Source organism: Peromyscus leucopus, chromosome 7 (assembly GCF_004664715.2).
Source record: "Peromyscus leucopus breed LL Stock chromosome 7, UCI_PerLeu_2.1, whole genome shotgun sequence".
Taxonomy (NCBI): domain Eukaryota; kingdom Metazoa; phylum Chordata; class Mammalia; order Rodentia; family Cricetidae; genus Peromyscus; species Peromyscus leucopus.
In genome coordinates this window covers 56,629,227-56,645,375 of record NC_051069.1, presented here as the reverse complement: position 1 = coordinate 56,645,375, position 16,149 = coordinate 56,629,227, and positions in this window count along the sequence as shown.

The window sequence follows — 16,149 nt, the reverse complement described above, 5'->3', positions numbered from 1 at the left end:
GGCTGGGAGGCTGGGATAGAGCTGCTGGGAAGGGAGCTGGGGTCCATGAAAGTGCCCCAGGGAATGGCCCGCGAGCACAGCAGTTAGGGCCTTCTGCTGACCTCCAGTGTTCCCTTGGCCCAGCTCCAGCCTGAGCCCTTTCTCCTTTCCAAAATTCCCTTTGTTATGTCTTCCCTTGGCCCCGTCCCGCCCCCCAATGTTCTCTCTGGCTTTGGAGCACTCAGTATGAGAGTCCCAAAGGACAGTTCCAGTTGGATCAAGTAAAGCACAAGTTAGCCTTGTCCCCCTGGCCTGGTTCCTCTGGGGTTTACTGCTGTTTTCTTAGGCTGTTCCCACTAGACAGCTGCAGTTTCAGCTGGAGAACGTCTGTGACCTGAAGGGCAGAAGGGAGAAAAGCCATCAAGAAAAGGCAGTGAAGAATTGTAAAAGTCAGGCCGTCTTTAAATGGCCTCAGCTGAAGACAGTTCCCATCTTTTCTGTGAAATCTTTTCCTGACAAACAGAAGATAGACGCCCTTCTTTCTCTCGGACAGTTTCTCATTGCGTTCCCAGGGTGATGAACAACAAGCTTTCTTGGTGTCTAGGGCTATCATTCATTTACCCACTTGAGTCAGCCCATAGACTTGTTAGTCGGGAAGTAAGTTAGTGATTTAGCTACCAACCCCTCTATCATTTGTGCTCTTTCCTCATTTAATAAGGGAAGTGGCAGATGACTTAATTCTGCCTCTCTACAGCAAAGTTGAGGGTGACACACGAGTACATGAGCAGCTGAGTTCATGTAGTGTCATCCCGTCCAGAGTCTAGCAAGGGTCCCCAGTGTTACTGCTTCTCTGAGACACATGGGGCAAAGAATTCTCTTGAGTAGATGTTAAATACATGGGCATCCAATCCACAATCCATGGGTTGGAAGATCATGCATGTGTTTATTTTGCATGGTATAGCAATACAACATTATCTTCTATAAAGTTCATGCTTGAAATATGCAATTGAGTTATAAAACAATTACTTTTTTAAATCTCATAATTTTTAAAGGAAGTTTATGATTTTGTATTAGGCTACATATTGCTGTCCAGTTCCACATTCCTATCAGGCACCATGGACTGGACACCCTGTTAGATGAACCCTTTCAAATTCCAGATATTTTTGTTCCTATCACATTCTAGTGCACAGTATTCTGAACCCAGATAGGAAGTGGTGTGGGAGCCCAGAGACTTCCTAGTGAGAACTTACTCAGGGTCAGAGAATCTGAGCTTGCTTTATCCAGCAGGGCTTCATAAGGAGATGATTTGGCCATGGGCATGGTTACCAGGTGTTTGGAAGGGGCTATACTTGGTTGTAGGGTATGCTTTGATCTTGCAAAGGGGAGGTCAATTTTGCCTCTTCCCTTGGCATATTATAAAAAGCCCTTTTGAATAAAGCTCTGGGCTGTTGGGTATTGACCCAGAGCCCTCCTGAAGCTATCCTGTGTCTGTCTGTCTTATCATCTCTTTCTATCGTTCTACCTAATATTTCCTCACTCCTCTCTCCTCCACCCAAGAACCCTTTGACAGATGGGAGCAGGTCGGAGCTGGACTCCAGCAGACTCCCACAAAGTGGGAAGCACTAGGACATACATCTATGCCAAAGCTAGTAGGGAACAGTGCCCAGGGAAAGTGAGCACAGAGCAGTTACGCAGCTAACTCTGATGTCCACCATGACCAATTTTGTTATAGTCTCAGGTTAAAATTCCATCTGATGAAGGCATAAATTAGTGAGAGCCTTGGCCATGCTGTGCAATCAGCAAAAATATTTTCAAAGTTGTTTTCTGTTTCTGTTTTGTTTATTTGTTGTGTGTGTGCACACAAGTGCACACTGCCTTTCACCGCTGCCCTTTCTTTCCCGGGACACAGTGAAGTGCGCTGAAGCCTGAATAGTTCCCCTGTATCATTGACTTTGAGACCCAGTTAAAGAGGCCCGAAGAGGTCAACAGGCAACTTACTCTAAAATCTTTCTTTTGAGGAGACATCTGTTTTTCTTTTAGGGTGCCAATCATTACACGTGTCTTCCAACATTACCACATTTTCCGCCATCTGGAGTGGCTGCTTCCCATGCACACAGGCTTAGTCACCATACACAAACACATACCTTTGCCTAAACTTCAACACCAGCCTGAAAAACATTCCCATCTCCTCAGCTCTTTAAAGCGCATCTGTCTTTTCTCTAGGACATTGCTAGCCTCTTTTATTTGCAGTCTGTTTATCAGTTTCTGCTCATTGGAATGCCAGCGAAAACAGAGGGGAACGTTTTTGTTACTATTCGTGCTCCTTAGAGTCATGGTGTGGGAGAAAACCCAAGATACACTGTTCTCACTTCTTACTATTCGTTAGGCTGGCCTGCTCCAAAGGAGACCTCCATCCGGCACCTTCTCATTTCAAAGCTACCTACAGTAGTGCTTTATGGGGACTTCTATGGAAAATGTTTCAGAACTGATAAATCCCGCTATTCAGAAATTCCTTTTACACTTAGCTAAAGTATCTCCCATTTCCGCGAGGGGTCAGGGAACATTTAAGTGTGGCATAACCTTGAATGGAGGAAAGAGCCAAGGTCTCAGATTTAGGCACCATTGGGTTCAAATCTGGTCTCTGCTTCAGATGAGTTATTTCATTTGAGGCAGTTGCATGGCTGTCTTGGGTCCTAATTTCCTCAGCTGAAGACTGAGGAACTGAATGTGCATAACCAGAAGGCGATGTTTGTGAGCCCGACTCTCTGACACAGTGGATGTCATCTGGTGAACAGTGACCTCCACACGGACTCAAGGGGAGTGGGGACCAGGACTTACTTGGGTTAGATTCTCCATAGCCCTTAGATGTGCTGTGTGCATGACAGGCACGCAGGGACTGTGTATATGTGATTAACAACCAATACGAAGTCCCGGAGTAGGGAAAGAGGCGCTTTGCTAGGAAGTGGCTTCATGCCAAGGCCCGTCATTCCCAGTCCCTGAATCTTTGTCTCTTTACTGTGAAATGGCTGATTTAGAAATGACCCTTTGCTCTTGAATACTTATGAGGAACATTTATCTTGCTCTGTCAGAGAAGGAAGTTCCTTCCAGAAAAGCAAGTTGTTTAGATAAGTTTCTGGACCTAAACATTTTATTTTACTAGTAATTCAACTTTTCAACTCTCAAATACTGTATTTGGTTACATGTTTTGTGCTTTAAGTAGACAGAAATCTATGTTCTTCTCTATTAACAACCTAGAGAAAAGCCGCCTCTGCTTGTGGGACATCTCTGCCCCATGTGGCCTCTCATCGTCCAGGCTCTGCCAGTCTTTCCTTTGTTTTTGATGAACAGGCCCTGATTGCACATAATAAGGACCTCAGTGTGACATTTAGCCGCGTCTTAAAATACCTTCGAGGGGAGATGGTTGAAGCTGGGCCATACTTTCTTGGTGGGTTCAAGGTGAAAAAGATGGACAGGTTTGGTTTCTGTCCCTTTGGCCTTACTTCATGGGAGGCCCAAGACAGGCACTGAGCACTGGTTACTGAGTGAAAGCGGAGGTGAGGAGGGTGGAGCTGAAGAAGTAAAGGCTAGCACAGTCCTTCATTACTGCTGCGTGACTCATGCCCTCAGCTTTCTCCCTGGAGGGTTTCCCAGCTCTTTGCTAGCTGTTCACCTTGACTCTGCCCAACATTTTCCACCATGGCTAAACAAGGAGGCAGTTTTTGCTGGCTCGGAAGCTGAAGTGAAGCAGTGGGCAAAGCCTGCCCCCATTCAACTTAAAGAGACACCGGTAAGCCCACACTTGGAGTCACTTAGGTCCATTGGTTCCTTTTCTCAGACTTGAAGAAGAGCAGGACACGAAACCCAGGAGAAGGGAGGCAGAGGACCCTCGGGATCTACTACCCTTTGTAGACTTTGTGTATGCCTGGCTCTGGGAGTTCTGAGGTTCCAACTTGACAGTAACTGTCACCATCTCAGTGTTTCTGACTTTGTGAGAGTCTTTGACCTTCGGGGACAATAATGAATGGGTGTATCAGACACCGTTTCACTGGCTCGTTCAGATGCCCCTGCCTTGTTGGCTCTCTGATGTGCTCCCTGAGGAGTGCTCAGTCTCTCCCACTGCCCTGTGCTCCCTGAGGAGTGCTCAGTCTCTCCCACTGCCCTTTCCCGGGGGTCCCCTGCTGTCATCTGCAGTCTTCTCTAGTGAAGCCACACTCACCAACTACCACGACTTCCACCCTTCCTGACTCTGAAATCTCAGACAAGCTTCCCCACGTTTCGTGTTCTGTACCCTCTGCCCTGGTTACTTTGCCTTTCCTTCAGTCTCTGTCTTCCCATGAATAAGATGTAATCTTGAAATGAACATAGGGAAGACACCCATCCATGGAATGGAAGCTGCCTTAGTTCTCTGGAAACAGTCTTGAGAGGGCTGGACTAAACAGTTTCCTGTGCAGGCTCCATGCTACTGCTTGGATGGACATTTCTGCCTTTTCTGTGTTGATGGTTTCATTATTAGAATAATATTCTTCCAGAATCATTGGCCAGCTTGGGTTTTACAGAGAGCCACTTCTTTCAGGTTTGGTCTGAGGAAAAGCTGTGAGTTTTCAAAGAAACCCTGCTGCCTGGAGAAATCCAAATCCATGCCCAGTCTTGATTGTTCTAAGATTCATCTTGGAGCAATTGGGAAGAAGGGACCGCTTCTAACCTCAGAGGTCACGTGAAAGAAGAGAGCTGAGTGTTTCCCACAACAGCTCCTGGTGCTTTCTGTCTGCTATGTCTGGGTTTTAGTGTTTGTGAAAGATGAATGAAACAACCCCACAACTGATGTGATTTCAAGAACAGAGATAATTTTCAACCTTTATATCTCAAGTCTAACCCCAACAGAGTCGTTTCTCTGGGTCTTCCTTCAAGTGTCTCTTAGAGATGTGCAGATGCCACTGGAGATACTTGGGAGTATTGTATTTTAGGCCTCAAGTGTTTTTTTTTTTCCCCCTCACTTAAAATACCTCAGTCATTGACAAGTAGCTGAAACTTAAGTAGCAAGGAGACAGCAGATCCCAGAAAAAGTACCTGGAGGCAGTGCCTAAGGAAAAGCCACGGACAGATTTTGGCAAGTTCCATTTTGGGTTTGCTTGTGTTTGGCTTGGTTTAATTTCTGTCTTCCATTTGTGTGTGGTTATGCGTTGTAAGTGGCTTTGGCATTTGTAATTGTATGTTATGGGTTGTGTCAAAGAATTAGCAACAGTGACCATGAGCCTTTAAGAGTGGGCAGCAAATGCATGATGTTAAAATATGGAAGACTTTATTTTCAGTAACTAGTGAAAGTATGGACACAAACTTGACTGCTACTCCTTTCAAGTGGGTGATGGATGTTTTTTTCGTTAGCTATCACTCCATTAGGTCAACTGTGAGCCATTCTCTTTCTCCCTCAGTGGGAAGTGAAGGTCTTTCCTGGACAGGATGGGGAGGAAAGACAATCTCTACTCACACTGGAGTGTGTGTGAACCCAGAACATAAGTTCTGAGTCACAAGGGCAGATCAGGTCTGCAGTGTCCTTCAGGGTCACTAGAGCAAAAGAGTTCAGAGATAGCAATAGGGAGCAGAGTTCTCAAAGCAGAGACAGTGTGGACAGGAAGAAACAACTAGATGTCTGACTGACTATTTTGGCAAACAAAGAATGCTGAGACCTGGGTCTTGGGGGTAGACTTCTAAGTAGTCCCAATGCCTGTGACTGGGACAGGCCAGATTTGTTTATAGTGCACAGATGAGACAGAGCCATCCAGTCTATCCTCTTCTCCACCTTTCTGCTAGGCCTTGTGAATATGAGCCACTACCACGCCGACTCTTACCCAGGCACTTTCCTAAGAACTTTATACACGCCTGTCACTACTTCTTCACACAGACCCCTTAGGGAAATGTTCTCCTCATTGTACAGGACGAACCAACTTCATGCTGTGGGGGACACAGCCAGAACTGCATGGGATGTAGATGTGAGTTAAGTTCCTTCCATCTCTAACATTTGTGATCTTAAAATTTTCTATCTGCTTTTTAGCTACCGACATCTATTAACCCCTTGTTTCATATGAACTAAAACAAGGGGTTCATGACCAGGTGGTGGTGGCACACACCTTTAATCCCAGCACTTGGGAGGCAGAGGCAGGCGGATCTCTGACTTTGAGGCCTAGCCTAGTCTACGGAGAGTTCCAGGATAGACTCCAAAGCTGCACAAAGAAACCCTGTCTCAAAAAACAAAAGCAAAACAACAACAACAACAACAACCAATGAAACCAAACCAAACTAAACCAAACCACCCCCCCCAAAAAAAAAAACCAAAACCCAGGGTGGTAAGGCATCTCTGGAAGTGAAGAGAAGTTACTTGTGTGTGCCCCTCACCAGGACTCGTCACTTCTGTCTGTTCTCTGTCCCTTGTGGTGTAGGCTGAAGAATATGGGGTATGAAGTGAGCCCAGAGCACTCTCACAAGGGTAAGCTCCCAGGAGGAATGATGTATAATTCCCTGGAGGAACTCCTGAAGAAATGGCAGCCTCAAGGGAAAATGTCTGCTAGGCTCAGGCTCTGCTGCATGATTGGATTAGATGCTTGCTCTCACCGATGCACTCCAGGGGGTTAGAGATCTGCTGGCTTTATTACTCAAAGCACATGACCATTAGAGAACCAGGCATGGATTAATGGTGTCCTTTTTAGAGGCATCACTAGGCAGGTCAACTGGTCAGTAATTGCTACCGGCAGTGGGAGGTGGAAGACTGGTAAAGACTGTAAAGAAAGTATGCACGGGAAAGGAAATGTTCATAATCACTTCCTGGGTTTGTCTTTATGGTGAGGCCTTGGCAATAAGAAGTGTGTAAAATGGAGTGCGTAAAAATGCAAGAAATGGTGCCGAAGGAAGTGAGGGCCAGCCTGCTACTGGCTAGGCAAATGATGCTGGGAAGTGGTCTGCTGGAGAGTGAACAGGGCTTCGAAAGTCATGCGAGGAACCGGAACCGGGGCCAGTGCCTATTTTAAAGGAAAGGAGGAAGGAAGGAAATGGAGGGGAGGGAAGGGAAGAGAAGGGGAGGGAGGGGAAGGGAAGAAGAGGCAGGGGAAGGGGAGGGAAGGGGAGGAAAGAGAAGGGGGGAGGGGAGGGGAGGGGGGCTTTTCAAGGAGGTTTGGGGAAGAAAATGTGGGTGTGAGCTGAAGGAGGGCACTGCTAACTGCTGTTAAGCCCCTGCACCCTGTGGTTCTCTCCTGCTTCTTCCTGCTCTTCAGTTTCCTCCCTCAGCACCGATCAGACTTCAGCTAGACGCCCATCCCTCTTTCCTGTCTCCTGCACCAGAGTGACAGCAGTCCCAAACAAGGACACACTTGCTGCTTCTCCGCCCTGACGCCGTGACAGTGCTGTGAGGTCAGGGGTCACACACAACTGTTCCTACAGGAGCCTCGTCTGTGCAGGGCCTCCTAACCGGTGCTGGATACCACCGCCCAATACCGGAAGACTGAAAGAACTGATGAACAGGGGCTGGCAAGATGGCTTATAGGGAAAAGGAACTTGCTGCTAAGGCCGATGACCTGAGTTCGATCCCTGGCTCCAACGTGGTAGAAAGAAAGAACCTATTACCACTGTTTGTCCTCTGACCTACACACACACGTACACACTCCCACTAAAATAAATAAAAAGGTAACTTGAAAAATAAAAGGCACTGATGAACCAAACTGAAATCAGACAATGTTTTTGACAGCTGATATGCTATTCTAAGCTTGAGGTAATAACATCTTAAAAGTAATTTATTGGGAAGCAGACAGAAGTGAAAAGATAATCACATGCAATTTCAAAAAGTAGAGATGGAAGTGAGAGAAAGATGAATTCTGTCATATATCTAATTGTTTTATTGCTTTTCTTTCTCTTTGAATAGGATTCCGTGTCTCAGTGCTGCTAAAATAGAGAAGCCACACTTTTCTGGGCAGGGTGACATAGACTCCTCTGTGATTGAGAACAGAAATGCCAGGCGTGGTGGCAAACACCTTCCATCCCAGCCCTCCAGAGACAGAGGCAGAGGAATCTCTGTGAGTTCCAGGCCAGCCAGGACTGTATAGCAAAACTCCGTTTCATAGAAGGAAAAAGAAAAACAGAACCAAGATGGCACACTGAAGGATGTAGCCAGCCAAGTACTTCATTCCCTCTTTGTATCAAATGAAGGCCTGCCCTGAATGTACCCCGATGTCTGCCTTCTTGTGGAAGGTGGAACTGTCCAGTCTGAATAACCCTGGCTGCAGAGCCACCTCGCCTGTCTGTGCAGTGAGGGAGGTGACAGAGGGATTGTCTGCAGGGCAGCTGACCTCTAACATGAACGGGCAAGTATTCTCCAGGGGTCAGAATTCCCATCACAACCCCTGACTTGCTTGAGCATAGGGCAATCATCTTTCTTACTCTTCCTGAACTTTGCAAGAGACATTGGGGACATGGCCTTTAGTAGGATCTAATACTGAAAAACACAGGGTATTTAACAGATACTGTGTATTTAGTGTGTAGATGTCTGTGTGCATGCATGTGTGTTTGTACATGTGAATTCTCGTGTATGTGGATGCCAGATGTCAGCCATGGGTATTGTTCCTTAGGCATTTCTTTGGAGACAAGATCTCTCATTGGTCTGGAATTCGCCAAGTAGGCTAGCCCCAGGGATCCACCTGTCTGCACCCTTTGCACTGAGCTTACAGTTGTACCCCAGTGTCTGACTGTTTTTTAAGTGCAGGTTCTGCGAATGGGATTCAAGTCCTCATGTTTGCAAGACAAGCGTTTTATTGACTGAACCATCTCCCCAGCCCAGTAACCTACACCCACACTGTTCATGTCTCAGGGCCGGGACTTCTTCCCGAAGCCTTCCAACATGGGCTTTCTTCCCTTTTATACGAGTGCCTCAAGAGATGGGTGATTTAAGTCATTTACCCAGATTTCTTGGTTGGTACTGGCAAAGCCCAGCTTCTGGAGCCTGTGTGCACTCTGACTGCAGAGACCACACTCTTTTTTCCCCTTTATTTCAACAAACATTTTTGGATTTACTTATTTTATTTTATATGGATGGAGTTTTTTGTCTGCATGTATGTATGTGCAGCCCATGCATGCCTGGTGTCTGAAGGAGTCAGAAGAACACATCAGTCTCTGAAACTGCAGATCCAAATGGTGGTGAGTCCCCAAGAGGGTCCTGGCAATCAAACCCAGGTCCTCTGCAGGAGCAGCAAACACTCTTAACTGCTTAACCCTCTCTCTAGCTCATGAAGTGCATATTCTTTTTTTCAATTAGGCATCAGTTTCTTTTATTTTTAAACTATTTCTTTCATACCTTGAGATTATAAAATAATTACACATTTTCCCCTCTCTTCCCTCCCTCCAAACCCTCTCATATACCCCTTTTTGTTCTCTTTCAAATTCATGGACTTTTTTAAAAAATTAAATCCTGTTACACACACATATGTATATGTTATTAGATACAACAAAGCGTCTAATTTGGAAAATGTATATGTATATGCATATATATATGTATTACATATATTGCATGTGTATATATCAATCAGAGTAATAGTAGTAAGTTCTCCCCTAGGGCCTTTGCCTGAGGTTTGTAACCATGGGTTCTTAGTCCAATAGTGTTACCAGGAGTGCATTTCATCTTGTGGAGCAGGCCTTCAGTCCAATTGGAAAGTGGTTGGTTACTCCTATGTTTGTGTCCCTATTGTATCAGTGGTCATGTATCGCCAGGCCAGGCATGATTGTAGCAGGGTGAGTAAGAATGATGATTACTTTTCTCCTCTAGTAGCATGTATAGAACCTTCCAGCTTATATTTAAATGTACACATTCACACACACACACACACACACACACACACACACAGTTAGAGAGTAATAGACAAAAGGAGACAAGATAAAAAAGAGAGACAAAACAGTGGAGGGAAGGGGGGAGAGAGATTTTAATGGAAGAATACTATTTCATGAGGATGTAGTCCATGTAATTTAGGAGAGTGTCAAATCCCAAGAGCTTCTGGAGAAGCAGCACAGTTGTCCCAGGGGGACTGATGATGTAGCCAGAGTGTGAGCACAGAGCCAGCGAGAGGCAGAAGAGCAACCCTCCAGCTGCAGTCAAAAGCTGCCATGGACCTGGGAAGAGCGCGTATTTCCTTCAAGGCTAAAGGAAAGAGGAAGGTACAGCTGGCAGCTCTCAGGCAGAGAAAAGCACCTCTTACTATAGGAAAGTTAACAAAAATAATCAAATGCAGGGCTGAAGTCAGTAAAATACAAACCAACATAAAAACCCAACCCAGAGCTCACATCCATAACCTCACCCGGCAGTCTCACTACTCGATTCAGGCTTTTTCCCTAGATGTTCATGGCCTGAGTCCCATGATAGTCACACAGATCCTGGAGCTGGGGTGTGTTGGAGTCAGCTCATGTGGCCGAGAGGCACTGGTGGACATGCCCATTCCCCAATTCTGTGTTTAGTTGACAGCTTAAAGCTGGCACACTGGGAGAATTTATACCACAGAAAAAAGCACTACCAGTCAGGGCTTTACTCCCAAGAACTGGCTGTTTAGAACCTCTTGAGAGTCTGCTGTCTTGGTGTGCTTTGTGTAAGAAAAATAAATATGATGACTGTCTGCTTCAAGAAGATTCTAACCTCTTCCCAGATGGCCGCAGGAGTTTTGTAGAGTGGTCTCCAAATGGCCTCTCACAACACCTTCATAGCATTCACTTAGTACATACAGGGGGACAGTTGCTCCTCACAATTCAAGTGCATATACCTACTAAAAGCAAATGCATTAACCTGATGTTGCTGGAAGCATGGTGGTTCTGGCAACTTCTTCAAGTGGAGGCATTTATCACGGAGGATCGGACTTGGCAGAGCCCAGATCTAGTGCAGCATTATACATGGAAAGATATAGAGCTCTGGGAGCCACAGGTTCACATCCTACCTGTCACTTGCTGTTTGATCTTGGGCAATGCTTTAGCTTCTCCTAACTTCATTTTTAAAGTACAGTGATGAGCTAAACCTCTGATGGTTCCCGTCCCTAACATCTTCAGTGTTACCTTCATGTCCTTCCATGAATCCCTCGTAGCAACAGACTTCGCTGTCTAGGTGTTTTGTTTTGTTTTTCAGGTGAGAGGGAACCTCTTCCTATCTGAATCCTGATGTTGACTCTGAAGGAGGTGAATGAAGTTGTGAGAACAGGGAAGTATTCCAGGGTTGGGAACCCCAGTGAGTGCGGAAAATCCAACAACAGCACAAGCTACTGAAAGACAGCTGTAAAACAAACAGCTGGCAGACACCGGCCCTGGAGTAAACCACAATATCCAGGACTAAATCTTGCAATCGCAGGACAGGCACATTGATCAGATTGCACAGACTCAAGTGTGGATTCCCACCGAACTGACTAAAAGTTGTTAATTAGTAACAAATGTGTTAGGTGGGGGGCGTGAAAAAAGTGGAACTCAATGTGGGGCGTGAAAAAAGTGGAACTCAATGTATCGCTTTCTTAGCTACTGTGTCTGTTTCTTTCCCCTCTGCTCTTGGTTGTCTTTGACAGACATTCCAGCCTAGTCTTTCTTTCCTCTGATTGTGCTTTATTACTTCACTATGTGGCTGTGGACCCAGTCCTGAGGCATCCTTAGGAGCAGGAGTCGGGGGTGAAGGGACGCTTAAAGCCTCCTTCTGTCTTGCCCCCTTTCCCACATTTAGAGGCTGCTTTTCTTCCTCTTCTTTGATTCCCACAGCCCAAGACACACTTGTCCAATTGGTAATTATAAATATTAGGGTTGGCATTCGGCAGTCGGGGACTCTTGTATGGAGAGTAGCAGAGAGTGCGCGGTAGGTGGCGCTCTCCAGCCAGCAATGGGATTGAAAAGGTCAGAGGGCAACTTTATTCCGGAAGTTTGAAAGGAGAAGCTTCTCAGCAGAGAGAGACAGGCAGCACCGTGTTCCACTTCACCTGGTTATAGTGTGCATCTGCCTCTTCCTCCACTAACACAGCCCTGTTTCATGGGTGCTGACTCTCCCAGTTCATCTGGCACTGCTGTGGTTAAACCAAAACCCAAAAACACACCTTGAAGCTCCTAACTACGTCTTAACATGTCCAGTCACTTCACCCAACTTTGGATTTGTAAAACATATACACTTTGTTCAAGTTACTCTCTAGCTGATCTGAAGGAGGGGCCTCATCAGTGGTTAGCAGAAGCCCAAGCCTAAAAACATCCATCATCTCTCCCTCCACACTGCTTACTTTAACCAAAGGCGTGAGGAACTTCAGGCAGATAAAAGCTGTTGAATGAGATGATTTGGGGGCAGGTGAGTCAAATTGTACCTTCTCTGAAGACAGTTATATATCCCAACACAATCTCTGGGGACCCCTGGGCAGGCTGGTGCCTCCTGGTCTATGGGGTAGTATATCCAGATAGGAAAAACCCTTCTGTAGTAACATTCTGGAAGGGCTGTTGCTAACGTTCCCTGCTCAGACCAGCAGGATCTAGGCTATCAGAATCCTCAGGAGAGATCCAGCCCAACCAGTTATCATCAGTTAAACCACTACCAGGAATTCGTCAGTTTCAAGTCATTCTTGTCTCCTCCCCCTCTGGCCTAACTCTAGGATTTTGTCTTAGCACACTACATGCCATGCTGTTCTGCACTCCCAGTAGGTCTGTGTGGCAGGGGCCGCTTCCTGAAGCAGAGTGCTTAGCCTGACTTGTGAATGTGTGTGCCCTCTGCCAGCAGCTGCACACTCAGGCCAGTTTCTGTCTTTGGTTTCCTCTCTCCTGTGCTGACTGAATTTGTGTGGTGCTGAAACTCTGGAGATTTTCTTTTGTTCGGTCAGTCAGCTCACAGCCCTGGTCATCTGATGACTGAAGTCTCCCTCATGCCATTTTTTTTTTTTTTAACTCTCAGGGGTCCCAGTGATGGCAGCATGAGGAGCTATAGAAATACCTCTGGCTTTTAACTGAGCATCTAAATGTCTTTCCATAATGACACTCTAGACTGTTTCTCCATCTCTTCTGTGTTCACGGAGGTCTTTACGGTTTTTTTCTCATCCAGTTATATAAATCTAGAGGGAATATTCTGTCTCATCTCGGGGTCCGAGGGAGGGTATGACAGCCAGTGCGCAGTGTGTGGCATAGTCTACCTTTTGAATGTCTGTAGCTCTGTTCCTAAAGGGCTACCGACACCAAGAAAGCAGGCAGTTTTACTCAAAATTATAAGCAGGAATGGCAGGGTGCATCCGGGAAACTGTATTAGGTACTGTTCTCCTTGCTATGATAAAATTCCCGACAGGAATCCGCTTTAAGGGGAAGGTGATTTTGCTTTATAGCTCCAAGGGACATGGTCCATCATAGCAGGGAAGACATGGCAGAAGGGAGTGTGGGGTGGATGATGACATTTTTTTTTTTTTTTTTTTTGCACATTTGCAGTCAGGAAGCAGAGGCAACAAAATAAGCAGGGCCTGGCTGTGAAGCCTCAAGTCCAACCTAGTGACATATTTCCCCAGCCAGGCTCTACCTCCTAAAGCTTCCACACTCTTCCAAGACAACGCCACCTGCTGGAGACCAAGGATTCAACCACACAGACCTGTGGGCAACACTTCACATCCTTATCACAAAGAAAACTGCATGTATTTTGGGCTCTCCTCCCTATCTTCCCCCACCCTGAGCAAAAAATGGGTACTGAGAGTATCCTTCCGCCCCAGAGCCTTCCCCAGCATGCTTCTGGATACCCTGGTGGAAGGACCAGTGAGTTTTCCCCGTCCCTTCCCCACTCAGTAACCAAGCTGCATCAGCTGGCTCAAGCTTTCTACCCTCCCACCCCCCTCTCTGAAGACTATGCTTAAAATAGAAAAGGTCTGTCTTGTGCAGGGTCAGAGGCTAGAGTTTGGAATGAACTGGGATCACAGGGACTCAGAAGGATTAACCGCAGAGGATAGAGTTTCTTTTGACCTCTAAGATGCATTTGTCATCACAGCATTATTATTTGGGAAAACTACATCTTAAATGTCTGTGAGACTGTACATGTGTTTGTGGGTATGTATGTATGTGATGTGTAGTGTGAGTATGTATAATGTGTGTGTATAGATGTATATGTTATGTGTGGCTGTGTATGTGATATATGTACTGTGTATGTATGTATGCATTTGATGTGTGTATGTATGTATGTGATGTGTAGTGTGTGTGCTGAAAGAGTTCCTCTGTCACCTCTTAAAGACTCATCATGACTCACAGCTTTTTTTTCATCTGATACACAATTATCATTATGTGTTGAATTAACTTGAAATGACAGATATCTATTTTATTTGATTACCACTGTAAACCGATGATATTAAAATGCTGCTGGCTTGATTGATTGGCACACTTCAATCTCTGAGTTCTCTGAAGGTCAGAGGTTTTAAAAAATCAGGAGAGTACTTCGTCTTGAGTCTGAGATTGCTCTCTGTTTGGAGGAGAGCCAGCCCGGAGAGAAGTCCTTTCTCCACACCTATTACAATGCTCGCCTGGCTGCTGTCTGAACGAGGGCCTTGGACACTGGGAATCTTCATTCGGTGAAGCTTTTGTTCGCTGGTGTGAGCAAGTGAGTGGAGAGAAGTACTCAGACCACTTTCTGACGGAGCAATTGAAAAGTCAGCTTTACCAAGCTGCTCCGTCCTCTCTACTAATGAAAATAAACGCAGTTCTGGCACACCAGCTGTAATCTGGAAATGGGCTTTAGAGATCCACTCTACTGAATAAATGGGCTATTACAGCCCATCATTATGGAGGCCAAGAAGGTACATTAAACTAGAGGGAGGTGGGAGTGGAGGGGGGGGGGGGGGGAGTTAACTATTTCAAGATGTTGATGGAGCAGAAATTTTAGCCTCTAAGTTTTTATCTTCTTAATGTTCTTACTGACAGCTGAAAAAAATCACAATGTCAAGAACTGTGAAGGGCTGAGCCTTCTTTCCTTCTTTTTTTCCTACTTGTGAGTGAATACATTAGCCAGCTAGCTTCTTAGCTGCTTTTCATAGAACACACAAGACTCTTGGGGCCAAAACAAAGGGCAGATTACTCAGAGTACTAGAAATAGGCAGAGTATGAAAATACTATGAGGACAGGGAGAGCTGGAGTGAGAGGGAGAGTTTTCTGAGTCCGAATAGCCACAGGGAATTTGAGAAGGCTGGAGACCTTTATAACAGGAGAGGTACGTGGACATTAGGGACCTTAGTCCATTGTGATGGGCAGTAAGCACTTCTGCCCTGTAGAGGGACTGGGTGTAGTCTAGCTTCTGAGAGTGCTTCCTATGTAAAAGCCTTTGGAAAGACAGCTCAGTGGAGGTCAGTGTTTCTGCTACCAAAGGTTAGGGTTAGGGTTAAGATTCCTAAGCTCCTTCAGGAAACTGTCTTCAACACAGAACTCACTCGTGGAAGCCCGTGACATCTATACCCACTCAGGCTCTTCCATCGAAAGCACAATACACTCTGTCTCACTACTGTCAGTTTCTGGAATTAGTCTCATGGAGTGTGACCCTTGAGGAATACCAGGCAGGTTTGCTCTCAGAAAGTTAGCAGAGCACATAAAACTGGTGAAAGGAAGTAACTGGGGCTGAGGGAGAGGAGCAGCACTGAGACCAGGCTGCCCTGGGATGAGGAAGGGCAGCTCATGGGGTGCAATGGGCAAACTAATGTGTGTGTGTGTGTGTGTGTGTGTGTGTGTGTGTGTGTGTGTGTGTGAGAGAGAGAGAGAGAGAGAGAGAGAGAGAGAGAGAGAGAGAGAGAGAAGAGGGGACCACAGAATCCTCCTGATAAGAGGCCATGTGTTGTGGAGAGTGTGAGAGTTACAGAGAACAGGAATTGTGACAAGCATGTAGGCAAGTAGAAAGCAAAAGAGAAAAGAAGGGATAGAGTGGGAACATCCCGCATAGCTCAAGTGTAACTGCGTTCTTTTTCTCTTGAGTCTTTTAAATCCACCAATTCTAATAGCGTCAGAGACAGCACTCAGCATCGACTTATGAGAACTGCAGCTGTGAGTCATAGAATGCTGGTAAGGTTTAGGCTCTGGAGGAAACTGCCAGGCAGAAAAGAAACCAAACTTCATACACTGAGCTAGCTGCAAAGATAAAGATCCTTGCTGTAGGAAAGTCCCTCTACTGTAGTGAAAGAAAACATGTTATGTAAAGGT